Source organism: Oxyura jamaicensis, chromosome 9, assembly GCF_011077185.1.
Source record: "Oxyura jamaicensis isolate SHBP4307 breed ruddy duck chromosome 9, BPBGC_Ojam_1.0, whole genome shotgun sequence".
In the NCBI taxonomy this organism is placed as follows: domain Eukaryota; kingdom Metazoa; phylum Chordata; class Aves; order Anseriformes; family Anatidae; genus Oxyura; species Oxyura jamaicensis.
Genome location: NC_048901.1, coordinates 22,853,833 through 22,877,321, shown reverse-complemented (window position 1 = coordinate 22,877,321; position 23,489 = coordinate 22,853,833). Strand labels below are relative to the sequence as shown.

Sequence of the window (23,489 nt, the reverse complement as noted above, 5' to 3'; positions counted from 1 at the left end):
AAAACTTTTTTTTTTTTTTTTTTTCTTTTTTTTTTTATGTCCTAAGAGGATTTGAATGAGGCAAAATATGTAACACTGACAGACAATAGTTCCACCATGTGCAGGCTGTAAGTTAGTGTTTCTGGTGTCTTTAGCTATAATGGCTTCTAAATTTCTTATCTTACAATATACTAAGTATTTTAGATAAATCTCCCTGTGCATTAGTTATTTTACTAACAGATCATTTAGGCTGTTGATAGATGGGCAGTTGTGTATTGAAAATGGCAGGCATTGATCCATATATCACATGGGATCACAGTAACATCACTGGTAGTTACTTGCATAACTCAGGAAAATGGGATTGTCAAACTGCAGTCTGTTGATAAGGTTGCAACAGGTTGTGCATAAAAGCTTAATAAAAATGAAAAATTGAATTAAAAAAGAAAAGTGTATCCTGAAGTAGTGTTTGAAATAAGAAATAGTGCTATCAATCTGGATATATTTCTATTGCTCTTCTAGGCAGCACCTGAGAACTTATACAACGAAGGCACCATCTGTCAGAGCATCATCTCTGTGTGCAGGTTGTAGATTTGTCTTCAAACCACTTCACAGATGTCCACTGTGTGTCCCACCTGAATGTTGTGAGTACGACACCTACCTCATCAGCTGCCATGGCAATAGCATAGGTGTTGAGTCAAACTTACTAAATATTGAAGGAATTGAGAAAACTTGTGTTGGTTAATAGGCATGTTTAGTTGTGTTTGAGGTGCATGGTAATGTAAGCATACACATGAGTGTTGGTTTTATTGAGTTTAATTCTGGGGTGACCAATCAAATGTACCCTGAGCTCTGACATACATTCTGGTCAGGTGAACATGGCCTGGAGTCCAGCTGCCTCTTGGTAAATAAATCCACTAAAGACAAATGGTGGACTGCATAGTTTCTGGATGTACTCATTCTGCTGGATAGTCAGTAGGGAAAGGGTGTCTTAGGGGGGTGGGCAGTGTGACTGGGGGCACCCAGTAGAGGGAAATGCTTGGATGCATCTAACAGTGATATTGCAGACTGGAGCTATGCACCAAAATGCAGCTCAGAGGCAGCAAAAACAAAGCAGTGAAGTTATCAGTGACTGCAACACTTTTTTTTTTTTTTTTTTTAAAGGAAAAGAAAAAAGGAAAAAATATGATCCATGTGATATAAGCCCTTCTTATGTTTACCCATAGCTTTTAAATACTATCAGAGAATATACAAACTATGCAGGCTATTCACTGGAGCACAAAATTTATTTTCTGCCAGTGTTCGATGAGTGACAAATCAAATCCAAGAATCTCCAGTTGAGAAAATGATATGCCATCTGCTCGCCATTCATTTGTGAAGCGTTTTCATACTGAGAATGGGAGAGATGTGAGTCAAATGATTATGATGCCGTGGACAGATAAATACTCATGTGTATTCTTATCCTTTTAGGAAATCACAAGGAAAGCATCATACTTTGAATTTCTTGTAAATGTATAGATTTCAGATTCTGAAATAAAGTATTTCCATTTAAGGTGATGAAACTTAAAAGGAAAAAAGGTGCTATTTTTCTTCCTTGCAAAGCCCCACAAGTTAATCAGCTAGATCCTTCTAATGAGTCTTGAAGTATTTGCCATTGACCAGCAGCATGCTGCCATTGACAGCAAAGGACTGATTGCCTAAAAGAGAAGCAAACAGATGAGCCAAGGGAATTAGGTTAAATGTAGACTGCTAATGAAAGGGACAATCTCTTTCCTCCTCCCCATGGCTCTTCCTTGAAGCATCTCTGTAGACAACTTCTGGAGCAGCAGAAACTGAGCCAGCATAACGAAGATGAGTGATTTTGTAGAAATCATTAATATGCAGTAGGAAAAACTACAAAATGCTTACTGTAAAGCTGTTGATTCTATTGCCGTATATTACAGTTGTGGAAATTAATGCATTTGCCTTTGTTCAAGCTTGGTAAGTACCGTGAAGCATTAGCAATAATTCCATGGTTGTTACATTTGAAATTGTATTATAGTTGTGATTTTGTTCCTTTCTATAACGTGTCCAAAACCATAACAGACACCAGCTTTTGGCATTAGTTTTGAAGGATTAAGTCTTATTCCTAGTGGATTTGAACTAAATTAGGTAAAGTGTTTCTGAACTCCTGGTAAATCCCAGCATAATTTATTTATACATATATAAATATATATGTACATATAGATATATAAATTTAAGCCTAGTGTGAAGGATTTATTTAGGATGATATTGCTGTAGTTAACCATCCCCTATAATTGCAATTAATAATGTAACTACAATCAAAATGGATCTGAAGTAGGAATATTGCTAAGAAACAGTGACTCCAAAGAACACTGTACGTTGTGGAAAATGAGATTTTGTTGAAGAGTTTTGTCTGTCTCATTTTTAACATTGGGTTTGGCTGGAACTAGAAGATACAAGACAGGTTAAAATAATGTTCTTCTTTTTTCAGAAAGTAAAGTAACCAAGAGACTTGGCAGCCCACGTCAGGGCTGCCAGCTCCAGCAATGAACCAAATTTAGAAGCTGTTATATGAAGAATCTACAGGACATTAAATTTAAATGGTCTCCTTGCATAAATGCCTCCTAAACTAGGTATGTGAATAGTTTGCTGAATTGTTTTTATGATACATTTGCTGTGACTTTCTTGTGTTCTACAGAAATAGCCTTTCTTTTCTTACCTTTTTTTTTTTTTTAAAGGGAGGTTTTTGTTCAGTGATTACTACAGCCCTTGACTCCAAAGAGCACAAATTGCTAAGTCCAAGTGTGTCTGTGGAAATCATGATTGATAGACAAGGGAATAAACTTGAGCCTCCACCCCCAGTATAGGGATAACAGATAGTCGTGAGAAGTGAATTGTTTGGAGACAGGGAGGGTGCAGTGTGTCAAGAGGAACAGCTAGCTTGTTTTTCCTAATTTTTATGAATGTTTTCCATGCCTATGTGTTTGAACATAGCTGTTGGATTTTGGTGAATTATTGAAGTCTTAAATACTGAATTCAAGAGAAAAGATAACTTGTGTTAATAAGGAATTAAAAAATAAAAAATATGTGTCCATGAAAAAGTCAACAAAGATGGAAAGCTGCTCCACCTTTAGATAACAGACTTGGCCAGGTGATAGAGGACTAGAGAAAACAAACTCTTGATCAAAACAGCACCTCTCTGAGTAAAATAATAATCAAAATTTGTGTAGGCTGTCAAAAGAGAAAGAGAACATGACACATCCTTTTCTTGTTCCCCTTTGCGTCATGGTTCAACTGGGTATTTTTCCAAACTTCCATTGGCATTATATTGGGATTATCTTGAGTTACTGTAACTTAGAGGAGATATTTAATTATTGTCAATCTGCTACAAAATATGAAATGAAAGCTAATTCTCAAGCTCTCTTTGTAACATGCATTTTATTTTATTTTTTTCTTCTAAACAAGCAAATAATTTGTTCTACATAGATTTATGAATTGATTACAGCTAGTAAATGTTTCACTGGATAAATTCTTTAGCAAATAGTTTTTTGGCAGTATTTGACCTGATGTCCAGCTAGTTCAATAATACATAAGAGTGAAATCTTTCTTACTATTAATCCCATGCCATAGCATCTCATTTGCTTGTTGCAACGACCCTATGCATAAAATATTTGAAGTAGGTAAGATTGTTACATACAAAAGCAAATGTGAATACAGATTTGTTAGCTATATCTTTCTATGCACTGCTTCTAGGGTAGTTGCTTTATTTGTCAGACACAAGATCTGTCTTGCAAGACTCAGTAAGAAAAATATCAGCTACACAGTTGTCCTTAAAACAACTTCAGACAGGAGCTGTTGTGGAGGATATTGCATTGTGAGGGGAAAATCACTGTGGACAGATGCAGTAAATTAAAACCCCTAGAAACCCCTAAAAAGCCATTTAACTACATCAAAATATTCAGTCAGTACACACTGTAAAAACTTCAAAGGGAATTAGGTGTCATGTAATATTTTGTGCTCCTGAGTAAGGCAGGAATCTACCAAAATATTATTTTCACTTTTCTGATGGCACAGAAAGTTCCACACTCAGAGCAACCTGCAAAATCTGATTTAGATACAATACTTGATATTTGATATTTCATTTCTGACTCTCTTCCAATAAGCTTCTGTCTAAACTACAGTTCTGTAGTCCTGCTGTATGTGTCTATGTATGTGCACGTGCATACATTACACGTAGAACAGGTGATGTAACTCAAGTCTAAATTGAAAAGCATAAGGTAGACAAATCTGCCTTTGGCTAATGACTGGTAATTATTTTAAACTTGCTGTTTGAATTGCAGAGTTACGTTACTCATCATTTCAAAACTCATGCTTTCAAATAGTATTCAATTCATAGCAGAATTATTTTGCGTTAAAGTAGCCATGTAGTGCATATAAATAATAATCTAGGTTTTGCAAAGTGCTGACTAGCAAATTAGGAAAAATATGAAGTACGTCCTCAGTTTCACAGATTCTTTTGGTTTTATTACTAGAAATCGGATGCTAAACCTGATGCTGGCAGTGTGGCAACACCTGCAAAAATGAAGTCCTTGTAAGACAAATGCTGATAAATTCTGTTTGACAGTGCAATATGAGACAGGAAAGGGAACAATCTCACTTCCTCTGGCAACAATAACCAAGCATGGCACCTGCCAGAGAATTGTGGCACTGTTTTAAGAAAAAAATAAATAAATAAATGGAGAGAGAGAGTTCCAGATGAAATACTCTGAGTAAAGGGCTATATATGAATTCTTCAGTAGAGGGCTGTATCGGGAACAGTCTCATTCCAGATTTCCATTACAGCTTAATGCACATAGCTGCAGGTCACAGGCTTCAGTCCCTTAAGAGGACTAGGGTACTGTCAGTACTGCAGGAAAGGAAGGGGGAGAGTAACTATGTCTGGGTGTTGGACAAAGATAGACGAGCAAAAAATAAAATAAATGTGATACTCTACAATCACCAGCCTTGTCCCCAGCCAGCCCTGTCGTTTTGGTGGTGGTGATAAATACGGAGCCTGAGGAGGAAGATGAAGGGCTGAGCCTTCTCCAAGACCCTCCCAAGAGGAAGGAGCTACTGGGTTGATCAAGAACATTAGAAAAGTAAGATGGACCTGGTTATTATCAACAAGAGAGGATCAAAACAAGACCTGAGCTCCTTCCAAATGTGTATTTCTGGTGAGGAGGAAAGGATGGGAGTGGAAGAGGGGTGCAGGGGCTGTCAATGCGGGGCCATTTGAGGGAGGGAATTAGCAGAAAGTACTAGAAACAAATCGTTGGAGGAGGAAAAAAAAGAATGTGAGAATGTGAAAGCCTTAAAGAGCAATTTCAGCAGGAAAATGCAGCCAGCTGAGAGGGCTGGACAGGCACCAAGGCAGGACCACACCAAGAGATGGACAAACGGGCCAGCAGATCCACTCTTGTGCATACAACACCCGCACAAAATGTCTGAAGGAACAGAAGGAGGGTTGCTGTAAGCAGTATTAATTTTTTAATTGATCTGACATTTTTACATTTTTAAATGCATGTATCAATACAGCTAAGAATATTATTATCATCAGGAAAGCTTATTTTCTATTACTGTAAAATCAGAGCTGAGATCTAACTTTCATCTCCAGATGTTACGTGTTTCTTCTGTGTCACTATAACACCGATCAGAATGTCAAGGGAATTTTATAGGATTTATTAAAATGTCATGTTCCACCACAGATCAGGCCTTTGGCATTTGGGGAGGATGTCATGTGGAAATCTCTCCCTGTGAGCCTCCTGTACAACTCTCCCACCCTTAAATGAATCTCTCATAGACAGAGGAGATGCTGCCTCCCAAATTATTTAGCAGTGAGGAGAATTTCAGAGCTATGCAAAGAGAAGGAAGCAGAGAGCTGGACCGTGGAGTTCAAACCGTGATTATAGAGCCCTAGCAGGCATAAACAGTGGGATGGGAATATGCTGACAACCTTGAAAGAAAAGACTTTGCTTTTATGAGGTCAGATGAAGCCATGCTGCTCTTTATGGGTCTGAGTGATCTAAGGGAGATTTTTGGAAGAGCAAAGATTGCCTTGTGGTGTTCATTATCCCTTGATCTGCACAAAATGTTCCTATTCGTATCAGGGACAATTTCCTTGGCAGGTTCCTCGCCCGTGCTATTTGTTGGGTGCCCCAAGGGGGCTCCTGGGCGGCTGAGCCCCTTGGCTGGCTGCTTCAGCTTCTGCCGAGACCTGGGAGCTGCCGAGGGTGCAACAGCTTCATTTGGTACTGAGGCTGCTGTTATGGGTGTTGTTCAAGACCTGGGAGGTCCTTGCAAGTCTCCCCATTTGATTTTTATGGTAATCTTTCCTAAATTATAATTTATGTGAGAAGTTCTTTATCCATGCCAGTAACAAAGCGTTGGCACCACACGCTCCTCTACTACACTTGCCCAGAGAGATCAGACTCAGAGTGGTTTCCTGGGGAAACCATGGAGACAATTTATAGTTTCCAAATTTGTGCGAGAAGTGTTTTGCCCTCAAGTGCAATGCATTCATTATTAAAAACGAACTGTGAAGGTTCTGCTTACATGGAAACATTCGTTTTCGTGTCACAAATAAAATGTAATTCCCAGGCTTATTTTTGTACTTTAGAATAATCTGGGAGACAAATTGGTGTCCTATATAGTCAAAACTACAAACTTGCTGTCTTTTCTGTCAGAGGAAATATCATCATGGCTTTTTAGAAGTCAGCAGAAGTTCTGATGTTCTAAATCTCCTTCTGCATTCCCAGGTAACTTTAAAAATGATCCTTGTATTATGTAGCATCTCATTCTTAATTTTAGTTCATAAATGAACTTTTGGGAAAGGTCTACAAACTTGGTTCAGCTGTTTTTTTATTATCTTCAGAATATGGAAAATACATTCCATTTTATATTTGAAAGAGGTTATTTTAGGGACTCGAATAACTCAAAAATGGGCACTTTTTAAACTATCTAGGTTGAACTATATTTAGTCCATTTTCTTCTTGCAGGTGAATGACTGTGACAGATTTGAAACTAAAAATAGTTGCACAATAACTATCATAATACAAAAATTATAACATGACCCTGACACAGATCTTTCTGGCCACTGAGAGTGCCGTATGACTGTAAATGCAGAGGGAGAAGTTTCAAAGGACTAATGCCAAGTCCCACTGGTTTTAAGCTCCATGGGCATAGAAAGTGCTCACGGCAGCAAAAGGGCAGTAAATTCTGTGCAAGTGAACCCTGCTGTTAGGTGTGCCTTGATGACCCTACCCAACAGCAGTTTTATGGAGAATCAGGGCGGTTGGAAGACAACCACGATATCTCAGGTTGTTTCAGTGTTCTGCCCAGATGAAAACTTTTCTGCTTCACCTGAGCTATTGCTTCACACTTTGAGATGCTGTTTAGCCTAAATCCTATACTGATATTTTTTTCTGTGCACATTTCTTTAAAATAAATATATAAATAAATTGTATATAGGTAAATTACCCATACAAACTAAAAGCTTCATCAGCAATTATTTATTTATTTATTTATTTATTTATTTTTTTGACTTGTAATCAGTGACACTTGACTGTTGCTATTAGATACAGCTTTTTCAGGGAATCTGACCTACAAGCTGCTGTAGGCTGGAAGACTATTATATGAAAATTTCTTGATAAGGTTATTTTCCATTTTTTCATTGGTATCTCAGCCACTTGGCTAGATAGCCTATTCCATCTGAGACATTACCACCATTGTCTTGTAATAGGATCCCTTTTTATGGTCTTTTTTTTTTTTTTTTTTTTTTTAATGAGCAGCCATTAAATTTGATTCTGTATAATTTTAGCACGTTTATATATATGCAAATGTATACATGTATATGAAATTTTAGTATAAGAAATGAAATGTGAAATTGCATTGTACAGACAAACATGGCCCATTTTTGTAAGGAAAGTATTGCTTTACACAATGAAGAGCATTTATTTGTCAAAATGTAGCAAATTCTCCTCATTTCCAAGAGAAGAATAAGGTAAGTGGGCAAAATATGATGGGATCTTCCAGTAATGAGATTGTTTTCCTTTTCCACTCAGGCCTATTAGCTTTAAACCCTACAGTGCACCTCTCCAATTGCCAGTTTGATTGAATAATGCAAAATTTGATACAAGCACTCTGCATTGCTTAATGTCCTTCTTTCATTTCTAATTCCTGAAGATGAGAGGTGCCATGTTTATCACCAAGTTTATTGCTGATTTAACCCTGTAAGGAACAACTGGATGAAATATCTGCAGCGTGTGCACACAGGAAGAATAATCCTCCATATGCCAGGCTTTCTATAAAAACTACTGGCATACCTTGCAATATATCTCCTGCACCCAGATGGCAGTAACATGCTCTTTATGATTGAGGACAGTACTTTGACTCATAGGTTCAACATTTCCACATATATTTATTATGGTTATGCAAACTACTGGGGAAAAAAAATCTGCAAACTCATAATTGTAAGACAGCTTAATGATCCTGTAAAGGCTCAGTTAAATACAGTTGTATATTCCCCTACTTCAGAAAGTCTGTACAGAAGTAGAATAGTTTTGAGTCCTTTTTTTTATTTATTTATTTTTTTTATTTTTTTGAGGAATTCCCTCATGCTTGGGGCTGTAATCTATCCTTATGGGATTTAGGTTCAATTATCTGCTTTTGAGCAGGATTTCTTATATCATCTCAAGTAATTTAGCTCATATCCACACTAGGCTCATGTCTATTTAGTTTTGGAGATCTTAATGGACAGTATAGGTGCCAGGGAAGGACAAAGGTATTGTCAAGCCTTAGAGGTGCTGTGTATCTAGTGAATATCATTTGTGTAAGCAGCATCCTGGCATACGGGAGGTGTTTAAATAGTTTCTAATGGAAATCTGAAGTTCTGTGTTAATTATTTTATTTAATACCTGGAAGAAGAAAACTGCAAGCATAAGAGAAAGAGAGTTGTCTACTGATGACAAAAATAAAGAAGAAGTGGTATTTCATCTCTTGCCCATATTTTTCTAGTGAGTGGTAGCATTGAGATGGCTATAGCCTTGCCTTGAGCATAGGCAATGATTTATCCCTCAGATGTACTGAGGTCTTGTGCCCAGACACTGCAAGAAGGCCTGGGACCCGGCAGAGGAGTGCCAGGAGCTTCACTGATACACAGCTGTCTGGATTTGCCTTGGGCAAATGTACGACTCCTGCTTAAACTGCAGGAAAACTCCTTGCTGTTGGGCCCTTGTAATGGGAAACAAGGTAATGCATTCTTTGGTTTACAAAACAATCTCCACTTTCCCTGGTGAAATTTTGAAATAATCAAGTCAATTGGATTAAAACAAGAGAATTCTGCATTTCCATGGGGCTGGGTGTTGGGTATAGGATCCTCTAATGGTATTATGTGCACATAAATTCTCTGAAGATAAAAAGAACCTGAGTAGTCTGCTTTGGGAGCCAATTTGACTCTGAGCCCAATATCATGTTGACCAACCCTTTAAAATTCAGCTGTGTTTGTGTATTTTAATCCATTTTCAGAGCATAAAGTAACGATTGTGTTCCCTGCTGGGGACTGTGATTTACAATGGTTGTTTTAGGTAACTGTATGCTATAGCTGCTTAAAGAAAAACATGTATTGTGCCAGTTCAGTGTGATACTTCTCAAATTTAAATGTAGGATCTTCTTTTTCATAGATTCAGCACTAAACCCACAAACATTACTTAAAAAAAAAAAAAAAATCTAAATATTAATATTTGAATATGCACTTTCCCAACAGGAGCATAATGGAAATTCAGGAAGAATTTGGACAAAGTAATAAGAAGCTTTAAAAGGATGTGTAAGATGGGTAAAAAGATCAAAGATTTTTTTTTTTTTTCTTGACTCTTATAGAAAGTTTTTAGCAAAAACACTGCACAATATTTCTAGCAAGAAATAATGTAATATGGGTGTTAGGCACATGGGCTTGGAAACCCACAACAGAAATCTACCACCTGCTACCATGCCAAGATTCATGGCTCAGCTAGTCAGTCCTAGGTGTTATAGGGAAGGGGTGAAATGGCTTTTTCCCTCTCACAGTGTCTTTAGGGCATGAAGAGACCCTCTGAGACAGGGCAGCAGGATGCTTTCCTCCCCCTCACCACTGAAGTGGATGTGGTAATGCAGCTTTCTCCTTGCCTGAGCACTTTCTTATATACTATTATTATCTGATAACCGTGTCCTGTTTAGCGTTCATATTTTATTTATGCTTCTACCTTATCTACTAAATTTCTCATCTCACTGAATAATTTTTTTAGGGTTTATTAGTATAAGTGTCAAGGAGACAGGCAAGGGGCCTATGATGTCTGAGGCTTAGTCTTCCTTTTTGCATCTGAACTCCTGCAAGAACTGTTGTTTCTGGTGTGCACCATTGCACTAATTAGTTCACCTGATAAAGGTTTAAAAGTTTCAAGGCCACTATTTTTTTTAAAAAAAGGCAACAAGCATAAGTAACAGGCATATTTGGAGAGCAGCACTGAGATGATCAATCATTGATGACAAATCCAAATTTTCATGTTAGGATGTGCAAAAGCACATTGTAGACATCTGTTCTGTGTGCAAAACGAATAGCAAACACTTATTTTCTCAGCTCTTTTCAAATGAGTAATCTGCTAGAAATTGAGCAGAATTACATGGAATATAGTCATTTTAGTATACATAATCTGGAAAAGAATAGATCTCTAAACAGATGAATTCATAAATTATGTATTTTTGACATTTAGATACATCACAGGGACCCTATAAATCAGCTTCTTTCTGAAGTTATAGTGCATGCAAAATACTTTCAGACCTTGATGATAGTATGAGACCAACATCTCTTGCATTATGCCACTGAAAATTGCAAAACTTCCATGTGCCACACCGTCCTTAACAGCATTTAACTTTCAACAGTGTTTCAGGCTTGCACTTATCTACCCAACGTGCTGCTATGTCATTAAAGCATTTTACTGTTCTTTTTACTGTTCTTGAATTCCTTGTCAAGTCTCCTATTTTTAGTCCTGTACGCTCTGTGTGTATGCTCAGAGTAGTCAGAATAGCTCTTTCTATATAACTCGTAGAATAGTTTTTATATAAACATATAGGTAGTGTTTTATCTATATATTTCCATACCGATATAGAGATGCGAAACATTTATATAGCTGTTGCAGTTATACACAGGTTTGATGGTGAGATGAGTGCTGTGGCTCCCAGTAGGGTTGGTCTCGGCAGCACACCTGCAGTCAGCGTGCACCTGGTGAGGCGCTCAGCTGGCACGTGCAGGATCCGGCCCCTCTTTGAGGCTTCATGTCTGTACAAAAGGCAGGTCTGGTCCTGGAGATGATTTCAACGGGTTCAGGATTTTCTACAGTTTTCATTAAAGGTCTGAGTGCAGCAGGGATTTGATTTCCTTTTCTACAGCCATCTGTAAGACTTGTGAGAACAGCTGCTCCTAGAGCGGGTGCCAACTCCTAGATTTCCTAGGAGAGAAGCTAACAAGGTTTACAGAGGTCTGTCTTTTAGATCAACCAAGGCTGTCATTGGATATTGCTGGTTTTGCTTTATTAAACAGATACTAAATTTATTTAAAATTAGTAAGCACCTGGAACAGAATAACATTCTCAAAAAAAATTATATGTAGAGACTGGAAATTGCCACAGTGAGGAACCTTTATTGGATGAATGTGTGATAAAGACAGTTTCTGATCATATTCTTAATAGCTTATTCATAATTTCATCCATGGAAGCAAGAGCAGAAGCAAACTGAATACACCAAAATAGGTAAATATAAACAATATTCAAAACTAGTCTAAAATGAATAGAAAGCATAAGTATATCATATTACGTGATAAAATCTAATACAGACATTCAGATAATTAAATTACCTGTTGAGAAGTTATTCAGGCAAATTCCAATGGGCCTGTGTATTTGAACAATTTAACAAATCCTAGAGTTTAATTTCCAGTGTTGACTTGCTGCTTAAGAACAAAGCAGTCTTATGTGAATATGGCTTGGCCCATCATCTGATGTTCCTCACAGTCATTTAAGTTCTCTGTCCATTAAATGGTGTTGACTCTTTTGTTTTATTATTTTTTTAAAAGACATTTTCTGTCAAAGCGCTTTGCTTCATAATGCTATTTATTCACTTGTTTATTCATTTATCTATTATTCTATTTGTCCACTTCTGTTGAAGCAAACTTTTATGATGGTTCTCTCAAATTTAGATATTATTCCAGTCTACCAGGTTCGAGTTGTCATTGTTATTAGAGTTTCAGATCACAACCAGGTAACTGAGGTTATCCATTTCCACTAAGTACAGAGCTCCAAACTGTAGAGTTCAAACATGAAACTGCAAAAATGAATTCTTTATCTTCAAAGTGTGTCAATTCAAGCGACGTAAGATGGCATTTTGCATAGCGAGCTTTTAGACTGTTTGATACTCATTTAACAGAGTCCACTTTCACCATAGCCAGACCCAATTACAGAAATCTCATTAACTCTGATGGCAGCTCGAATTTTCATTGTTATATGTTTAAGCAGTAGCAAACAACAAATTTATCAATTTGCTATCATAGTAATTCACTGAATTGTCATATAATTTTATTAGTTTGTATCAAAGGTACTGTACTGCAAAGAAAAAATGTATTAAAATTTGACATTTAATCTCTTTGTCTTACGAGACGTATATAGATGATGAACATTCATGAACATTCTGTCTATTTTAATCATTATTCTCAGCTAGCTTAGACAAATATTTCCGTGAGTACCATAGCTGGAATGCAAATACCAGAAAAAAAATAAATAATAAAAATAAATTAATAATCTCTCTGGGGGTTCATAACCCAATTAGTTAGGGCTTGGAACTCAAAAGACCTTACTGTTGAAATATGTTAGTTTCCATAACAGAAATCATACAAAGCTGAAGGTCTGTATCAAATTACTTATATTTGGATTATGGAATAGACATTGCAAAGAGAGTTTCTGTATATTTTTTTACCATTCTTTTTGGACATTAAGGCTAATTTTCTCTCATTGTTCACTTCTAAAATTATCTTAGAAATAGTTGTAACAACTCTCTATTTGATACTGAAAGTTGCTTAGAGGCTTGGAAATGATTCAGTGGAGGCAGTTTCCCAAAAGAAAAGAAGCATTTTTCAAATAGAATTTAAAGGTCAAACTGTTTCAGAAATATTTTAGCTATTAGTAGAGATGCTTGAAAGCTTGAAGGAAAAAATCTGAACTTGTCATTCCCAGTTCACAGTTATACTACAGTTCATTTCATTTTAAGGTGGCCTCACTTTCATTAATCTTATATTCTATATGAGGCTTGAAGAAATACTGCAACCAATTAAGTTAATCTGCCTATAGTTGTGAATCTGAGAGGTGTTCCATGAGTTTTTGCATTCCAAACACTGGTTTGAACATTGGTTTATCTGGTGAGAACATTTGAACAAATAAATAAGAGATCAAAATAATTTTTGGTGAAAAATAGGTTCTGTGCCAATGTAAGAAGCTGCCATCGCTACATCCTGTGATATATAAGATAATTGTTTTTCATAATTTGTAATGAATTCAGCAGAGCACTAATTACACAGGTGTGAAGAGCCTGAACATATACCTTTCTGGTGTTCTGTAACTCCATTTTCTCTAGAGACATTTGAAATTATGCTGTTCTTGAGGTTGAATTAGAAGCCCTCTGGGGATTTCAGACATTGTCTGAGAGTAAATGAGAAGATAGCGAGGGTTTCTTCTCCAAGAGCAATAGTCTAAAGCAGTGGCAAATAGACTGTCAAAGTTCGCTGGGCTGTGGTTAAGGGGAATTAATTTCTTAAGAGATAATTCCTAAAAAGCAATACAAATAAACAATTTGTTGAAGAAAAAAAAAATCTTTTACCTGTAACTAGAATTATGTCTGCTTCAGTGAGCCTGAACAACTCCTTTTGTTGTTAATGCCTGCTAACTAATTTAGTTGCTAATACCTGCTAATTCCATTTTTATCAGCACAGAAGAAAACCCAGAGCCCATCACAAAAACGCTGCCGATAGCCAAATAAACTCCCTTATTACACAATATCAGTGCGAACCAAGGAGTACCTTCCCGGCAGAGGGGCTCAGCAGCAGTTGCAGCTGGGAAGCTGGTGAGTACGGCACAGCACCGGGGAGCTTGTGTGCAAGCAGTGAGTGTGCAACCCCGGGATGTCACCAAGCCACTCCACTGGACTGGACTATGACTGCACAAACGGAGGACTTTTTTTGCAGTGTCCCTGCTGTCATGTAGTCGGGTGACGGATGCTTGCCTCCTACTGGCTTGGATTAGGATAAGTGATTGAAAAAATCTGAAGTTCATGAAGTCAAAACTCTATCGATATCAACCTCATCTTCTGCAATTGTAGAACTGGCTTCTCTGCCTTTTCAAAATCACTAGAGAGCCAAGCCTTCTAACTCAGCAACTTATTCTTCAGCTCTCTTCTGATTTTTGAAGTATAGTATGCAAGTAAAGGGAATCTTGGAAAGGGATGAACAGAATATGGGACTCGCATAACTGTACTGTGTATTTCAATTGTGGGTGGATTTTTTTTATTATATTTTATTTTTTCCCTCCCTAGAGAAGCATGCAGCCTGTATATTGACATGACATGGGTAGGTTCTGCTGACTTTCTTGTGAATACTAAGACACACACAGTCATTTCACGCTTTCTGTATTCAATTCATTGGTTTTCTTTATCACCTTGCAAGAAAAGGCAATCACCTGCCAAAAGCATGCAGCTGGGAGTGTTTTCAGATGATCCAGTGTTATCTTCTTTCTATTTTTGTCTGCTAACGCTGGGCATTAAAAACAAAACTGGTTCTTTTCAAAGGCAGTGCCTTTGATTCCCTATCCACATGCACACAACCACAGTTTTAAGATCACAAATGTGTGGTATTATCATGTCCCAGTTTTGCTTGTGTTTTACAGTCCTTGTACAAATTCCTTTGGCATTTCCACAGCTGGGCAAGCTCCACTCTCCTCAAACTGAGGCAAAACACAACCTTGGCTAGGCTTGAGCTTCTTGAGTTGCTTCTTGCAGCAAAACATGAAGTATGTGCCTGCAAAGGTGGCTTGGCTGAAAGTATCATTTCCAAAATGTACCGTGATTTTGTACAGGAAGACTTGGGACCGGTATGGCCACTGAGCTACTGAGATTAACAGGGTTGTGGATACAAACCTCTAAATTATAGTCATGTAAGGGACAAAGTGTTTTGGCTGAAATGACTTTTCATGATTTTTTATTTTTTTTTTTTCCTTCTGTAGATGATTCCTCTGTAATATATTCAGTGCTAGTTATTGGCAAGAAGCAAAAGATGTGAAGTAGGAGTTTAAAGAAGAAAAACATCATGAAGATATAAGGTCTTTCCTGACTTTTCCACATCATGCCATTTTATTCAAACAGACCATGGTCAGACTTCTAAAAAGTAAGTTTCTCTCAAGTCAGATAAAGCAGCTCTGTTTATAGTCTGGATCCATAAATCTGAATGGAATTTTGTGTTAATATCTGTCTATATGAGTAATACAACAGGGTATTAACACTGAACAATATTATGCAAAGATAATTACTGACCCAAGCCTTTAGCTCAATCTTAACACATTTATGAATATTTGTCTTTGCAATTACTGTTTGTCTCCAATCATTATAATTTTATTTCTTATTCAGCTGGCAGACTATGACCTTAGAAAAGATACTTGCCATAAGGTACTCATCATTTTGCATTTTAAATATGTAATACAAGTTTAAATTATATCTTGTTAATCCTCACACTCATGAGTACAGTTTTTTTTCTATGAAAGATATGTAATTTCCCTCATCTGAGAGTACAGGAATAAGAGAAAAGAAGGGGACTGAACATTATTTAGACAGTTCTGCGGCACTCAGCAAATTATCACATTTTCTTCATTCCATATAATCAGAAATGAAAGTGTACACAGTTTGCTAATAGTTAAGTAGTGAAAAGTTATAATAATTTCTTTGAAACTTTGACTTGTAACAAAAGGACTTAGTGTCAGATAAACACCCTGTCATGAGACAAATAGTCTTTTTTTTTTTTTTTTTTTCTGAATACTAAGGCTGAGGAAGCAAAATTGAACAATAAACCTCCTACAGTCAATAAGCAATAAGTAACCTGTCAAGCATAAGTAAAAGTGGAAAAAAGTAGGCGATGTTGGCATCTACAAACATCTACTGGAGCAACAAGGCATAACAGCAAGAAAATTAATGCCAACACCTCTTACAGAAATTACCAGCCACTTTAGTTCAGTTTCTTGGAAGTAAATGTCAGCTGAGTCAAAGACAGCAAACACCTTTGTAGCTTGAATATTAAAATGACTTTGTAGGCAAATGCCTCGAGCATAAAAAAGTAAGGTGCTAGACTTAAAGATGAACATCATTGAGGAAAGCATTAATGAATAATAGCTGGGTGGCAATATGCAAGTTTAGGACATCTTTATGCTTATGTGAACATATTGTTCTCGTTCTAGGCAAATTGCTAGCTGACAGCTGGATCCACCTCTATGATAAATTATTGGACTCAAGAGCAAGCTGGAAATCCACTGCAGGATCATCAGACACAGTGGAGTTGGTTTGTATTTACACTCTTGTAACCAAGCTGGGGATTTGGTTCCCAGTATTAAGGAGTCTTACATAAGCAAGATTTGCTTTTCATTAAGTTCCATGTTGACAGACATAAATCTTCACTATGAGTCCTTTCTAATTTATATTTTGTTAGGATAGGCTAGTATGCACAATTTTTTTCCTAATTCGTCTGCTGCATTGTAAGGCTTTTATTGTGCTTTAAAGTTATTCCAGTATTTTCATCCGTGTTGTCAGGCTTCATCCCCCACTGGTCTTTTTCCTTAGAAAATGTAGGTGACAAATATCCACAAACTCTGGTAAGATCTGTGCCAAAAGGAAAGTTCAAAACAATAAAGCTCTAGCCAGAAAAGCTATATGGTAGGTGAACGGTTTGTTCACAATTCCTATGCCTCTTTTCCATCTCAGACCTACTCAAACCTTCCTGTTAGTTTTGTGTTTTTTTGGTGGTGGTAAGTTTTATCTCCCCCCCCCCCATTCTGTTCATATTGCTGGATGAAACCAAAAGGGAGAAGCGTACAGCAGCACCCTCTTTATTCACCCATAAGAAGGGATAAAAGCCTTCTTTTCTCATGGAAAAATTATAGATGCCTTAAAATCTACTAATGTGATAAATTTCATGGCTAGTTTAGGTGCTTTCTGATAGCATTGGCTGGGTGTGAACATAGGGGAAAGAGTAAGTGAGCAATTTTCCACTGCCAGAAGAGGCTGGGGTTGAGCTTTCTCCACTTGAAGACTGACGTTTGTAGGATCTGAGTGGTCAAAACATTATTAAAATCATAGTAAACAAATAATGTTTTGGATCTGTATCTGCAGCAAGGTGAGTTTGAGGACCAAGCTTAAGTTACAGTACCGGTACCTTAATTAGTGTGGGCCAGTATCATCCACAGTATAATCAAATTAACTGGAAATATGGTGGAAATGAATAGGGAACTGTTGCCACTTGTAACTTCTCTGTATGTACGAGTTTTTACAACAGAATTCTCAAAACCTTGCGGAGGAGGGGGAAGCAACCAGCAGGCAAGAAATAAATGTCTTCCTCTTTCATCTAAATTTAACTAGAAAAATAGTCACAATAAAATTAGGGATGTGCTGAACTATCCATGGGAGGTTCTGATCCAATATTAGCCTACTTACCCCATTACTTATCTTCAAATGAACACACCACCAGCAGAAAGGATTTAGGTTACATTTGAGTAATCCAAATCTTGTAGGTAGTGGGGTTTAGTGAAACTGGAGCACTTGTTACTATAATTTAACTACAGAAAACAGCATTTACTAAAGTAAGAGGTCTGACTTTCAAGCACAAAAGCAAGGAGGTTTGTAGCAGTATTGGTAAGGCTGGAGTGTCAGTCTGGATTTTCAGCCTTAAGTCAGAATTTCCTTCATTTTGTGGATTTGTCAAACATTTAACTGTGTTTTAATATAAACATTTTTTTCCTGACAACATTCAAACCTCCGTAATACAGCCTTTTTAAGGAAAGAAAAAAGAAAAAAAAAAAAAAGTAGTAGTAAAATGATGGTGTGGCTGTGGTGAGGTCACTGTCTTGTGTGCACGCCGCCATGGTGGGAGCTGGACACCTGAGCTCCTTCCTCATCATCATGTGCTGGCAAGCTGGGACCTCTCCGGAGGGGTTTCAATTCTCTGTGCCTCAGTTTCTTGAACGATCACCTGAAGATCATATTTACAAATCTCTGAAGATGTCCTCATTAATTAGTCAGAATATAATATGTGCAAAGTGGTTTAACATGCTTGGATGGAGAGTGTTACAGAACATTTCAGAGGGGATTGTAATTGCCAGTGACCGGAGAGAACCTCAACGCAGAGTACGTGTCAGCACAGTTCACCCCTTCGGAGCATCTTCAATTAAAATTGCTCAAGGACAGGAGCACTCAGATTCCCATTCCTGCCAGCCTGTTAAAGAGTGATAAAGGAAATGGGGGACTGCAATTCTACAAAATGAATTTTGGATTGGATGGAACACATCTTTTTTTTTTTTTTTTTTTAACATGTATTGAATAAAATACAGTTTTCCAAATTTTCCAAATAGCCCAAATTTCTCCTGGTACAATTGCCATTATAAAATTTACTATATCAAAGGAGAAAACATCACCATGTGGAACAGAAATATGTTATGAAATTCCATTAAATCATATTGTGCACTGAAAGTGCTGTGGCCTGGTTTTAATTCTGCAATATTCAACAAATACTGAACTATAGCACAGTCTCCCATTTATATCTTTAAATGGGAGTGCAACATTCTCATTTGTAAGTGTTCTCTTGAAAGTGCACTGTGAGTTGCTTAGCCACTGATTAACAGAGGTTATTGTAAGGGTCTCCCAATTAATAAAAATAAAAATTCAGTTGTCCAGCTGTCAAACACGGAGCTGCATTTCTTATGGTGCATTCATTAGTTAAAGCACTCTCAGTTACTACTTTCTATGTTACATCACGCTTGCTTGCTGAGCTAGATTATGAAGACAAAGTTCACTCGTTGGTGGAATAAGTTACCCTAATTTGAATTTGAAATGGATGACATCCCATTATTTAGCTTAATCTAAATTCAGAAAAATATGCAATTAAAAGAGCTACATTACCTATACAATTTAAATCCTGAACTGCCTCTAAATATCCAGCTCTGAAAGGTAATATTTGGACCATGTATGAGAATATAAGAAATAATCACCAAGGGCGGACAGACAGTAATTGTTACAGAAGATATTAAAAAGAATGAGAAAGTCTTTTATTAGATTTCCACCAGGATAAACAAGCACTGAGAATGAGTAGGTCTAATAAGAAGTGATGTAGGTGTTGAAATACACCACCAATTCACTGAATGCAAAAACTATATTTATTTATCGCTGTTTATCAAAAAAAAAAAGCTCAAGATGGAAAGTTCCAAAGCATTGCCAAGGTAACGCTGTGCTGTGAGATGTGGAAGCCCTGCATGTCCTCAGGAGCCACTACTGCTCGCACCCAGGTGTGCCGGTGTTGGCAGCAACTGCAGCAGTGCCTGACCACTGGGCAAGACGACAGGTTGTGTCATCAATACTATTTTGGGACGTTCTTTGCAGGTTTTTATCCTACATACAGACCTAGTCCTTCAGTTCAGAATCTTATTGCTTTTCTGAGACTCAAGAATTATATTAATTCTCCAAAGTTAACTATCTGTGGCTAAATTAAATCTTTACTTTTTCAAGTTCTGATTTGTGTACCTAATGACATAATAAAGCTCTTTGTTATCAATAAAAGCATGCTTTTTTTTTTTTTTTTTTTTTTTTCTCATGCTTCCTGCACAGTGACAAATAAAAGACACTGTGTATACTCCTTTCAGAGAATGTATATTTCTGAGTATCTCTGAGCAGGTAGAAACTTGTGTCCATTCTATGTACTGGCACAACAACATGGTGATGGTTAAATGCACTTCGTGGACCTTTAAGAGCTGTTACTTGGCGCATATCTGGACATCCAAGAGTTGGCTCAGTGGATTCTAATTTGAAATAATTGCTCTCAATTTTCTAACAGCAAGCAGTCAGCTAATATCATAAACATCAGCCTTTGCAGAAATCTTCCATACATTTCCACCCCAAACCAAGAGTTTAATAAGCAATTAATTCCTGAAATGATGCATAGCTATCTGCAATAGACATTTATAGGCATTGCAACAAAGTCATTTCAGAAGACTAAAACTGAGCTGATGAATATTTCCAAATGTACCTGTGTAAATAACAATAATAATAATAATAATAAGCTAGTGAGAGGTATTTGCATGAGGTCTAGAGTGATAACGAAAAGGGCAAGCTGTCACTTTCTAAAGTTAACTTTTCTAACTCACACCTGAAAGCTTTCTGTGCTTGGAAGAGCTGTGACTGATGCCACAGGGAAGCATTTTTGGAGCTGGGTGGAGAACCTTACAGTGCAGCCTCTGAAACAGAGCTCAGGAGGTGCATCTGCCCCTGTGGCACTCGCTGGTAGTTCCCACGGGGCAGGGAGGGGGGTGGCTGTCCAAAGCAAATTCCCCAGTTTAATCATCACTCTGACACTGTTGGATCCTAATGGCCAAAAGCCTTTACAGAGCCTTCATCTCACATCCCAGACTTTTTCAGACATCTCTGCACCTAAAAAAACAAACAAACAAAAAACCTCCAAGCAAAAATATAACTGTTATCAAGCGTTTGCTTTTATTCATCCTCTTATGTTACCTAATTTCACAGGGTCTTCATGGCTAGCCATTATGTTTTCTCCTTTTTCTAATGTTTCTTCATCGCCTCCATCCATTCCCCATCTACAGTCTATCGCCATGCCTATGGGGACCATGTGCAGTTCCAAAGCTCTTGTTTGACATGGCGTGATTCCTCAGGCCACCTTTAATAAGACAGCAAATTGTAATTTCCAATGCTCAGACTAATTCCTCAATAGCTGGGTGAAAATTGCTGTGAGACCGTTAGGAATGCCCACAGCCCAGGCACACGTGGAGCCCCAGCTGTGCCAGAAGGAGGAAGGGAGAAGTGGCCATTGGAATTGTCTTCCTGTCCTCTGGAACATCCTCTCCTGTTCCCAACAACTGGGAAGATGGCAAATGACTGTCATCCCCCCCTTGCTGCCATCTGCAGTCTAGTCGCTGCTAGACATCTGGCCAAATGATGAGTTAAGGAAGCTTGCAGCAGATGTTTGCAGGTTCAGAAGTATACAGAGGGTTTCTGCTTGTTCTGATGAGTTTAACTGGTAGAAACAAAACACATTTTTCTTCCTCTGCAGCTGAGAGAGCTGAAGTCCAGGAAAGGTGTGCCTTTGCAATAAATCCGCCAACTCATAAATCTTTCCTGATCTTGCTTGAAAAATTTTAATAGCTTTGAAATACGTTTTACATTGTTCCAAAATTGCCAGAGGTCTGCATTTTCCTCTCATTGCTCCACTTTTGCTCCAGAAGATATGGTAGCAGCTTACACCTCTGGTTTCTGTGCAGATTGTTAATAAGCAGAGTCTTTGATTTGTTTCAGTTTGCCAAGAATTAATGGGAACTCTCCATTGATAATTACAAAGGGATCATTAAAAGGTAGCTTTCTATATATTCACGTTCACATCTGTAACTGCCCTCAATTAGGCTTATCGGTACTGATTAATCCTGCCCATTCTGCAGTGTAAGTGTGAAGATTTTGAAAACAAAGTATTTAAAATAAATTGGCCAGAGATGTTTGGAATGTGTTTCTATACAAGGGGAATGCTAAGTAGCTCTTATTGTAGAAGTTTTCTAGCTAAAGGCAATATTATCTATCAGACCCATTAGGAACTTGTTGATGCAAATTGCTGTGGTCTTTAATGCCACTTGTATTTCCTGAAAGTTCATTACAATTAAGGTACTGGCTTTATCTAGTTAAGCAGCCAATATCCATCTCTTTCTTTCAGTTTGTCTCCAGTTAGTCTGCTTTTAAAAACAAGATTTTCTTTGAAAGTTCTTGATGACATTTTTATATTTTCACTCACGTCTCTAACTATATTTATCTGATCTTCTGGTAAATCCTTTAGGGCTGAATCTAGTGAATCCATTATTTAGTCTACACCACTAGAACGCAATTCAATAATTCAATACAATTCAAAAATTCAAAAAATTTAAAATTTAGACATTTGGTTCCTCATTCAGCTTTTTCTTTATAGAAAGAAACTCATATATTTTGCTGTCAATGTTTTATTAACTACTTCTGTTTTGTCTTTTAATTGAACTGAATTAACACTTACCAACATAATGTGAACAAAACAATAAAAATTACACACGATTTTATAAATGTTGCCTACATAATAAGCGCCATTTTAGATTATACAAACTCTCCTAGATACCATGTTGAGCTCTAAACAAAGAAACAAACAAACAAAAAGAAAACAAACAACAACAAACAAAAAAGATAATTCATGAAGGATTCATTAGGTATGAGAAAATACACATTAATAATACAATAATACATCAGGGAAAATCTTACTGATATTTTGTTAGAAAGTGTTGTACATCAAATATGTTATCCCGGTCAACTTTATTACTCAATTTGTACAACCTTATTAATAAATTTATATACAAAACTGAAAAGCTGAAGCCCCAAGTAACACATCTCAAATTTTCAAACACAATGCTACAACTGAAAATAATAGTTTCAAAGTTCACATGAAATTTCTTGGCTAAAAAAGTGCAGAGCAGATTGTACAGCACTTCTTGTTACCAAATATTAATTTTAACTTTAAACATTTCATTAATCTGGGTGGGATTGTTTGCAGTCACTCGGTGTGACTCCCTAAGTCACAAGTATCTCATGATCACTTTAAAACTAGTGCTTCCAAAATTATAATTCACTATAAAGTAGTCCTGAAAACATAGCAGATATGAAAGTATAGATGAAGCAGTCTTAGAAGTAAATCATGTGCACAATGATGTCTATCAACATCCCTAGTTATCCTTTGCTAGATTCTTTTACCATGGCATTGCCTGTGCTTCCTATGATAGTGATAAATTCCTCCTGCACTAAGGTTAATCTTGGGTGAACTCGGTCCACGTGGTAAAAGTTTTAAGTTCATCTGTGTTGTTCATCTGCGTTGTGCATCACTGTAAAATAAAAAAATACAAATCCATACAATCCATAAGATTCAACATGGAAATTGTTAGAGCAGAAATAGGTAGGTTTATTGCCCTGTTTGCTGCAGGAAAGATCAGCCCATAACTAAGGAGAATTTTGAGGATTTTGAAATAAAATGTGTCTATGAGTAATGAACAAGGGTACATTACGTTGATCAGAATTACAATGTTCTCTGGGCATATTATGCGGTTGTATGAAGTTTACCAGAGACTAAAAAAATGATATGAGTA

At 37.1% G+C, this 23,489-nt stretch overlaps 1 long non-coding RNA gene across 1 annotated transcript in view; it reads left to right on the top strand.

Annotated features, from left to right (window-relative positions):
- The window catches only part of LOC118171713, a 69,165-nt gene extending 49,275 nt beyond the window's left edge, over window positions 1-19,890 (top strand). Inside the window, exons 3-7 of the long non-coding RNA XR_004753346.1 lie at window positions 499-620; window positions 2,471-2,612; window positions 14,016-14,151; window positions 15,306-15,466; window positions 16,527-19,890. This is a non-coding gene — a long non-coding RNA (uncharacterized LOC118171713). The remainder of the gene's footprint in view (window positions 1-498; window positions 621-2,470; window positions 2,613-14,015; window positions 14,152-15,305; window positions 15,467-16,526) is intronic.
- Window positions 19,891-23,489: the final 3,599 nt, after the last annotated feature.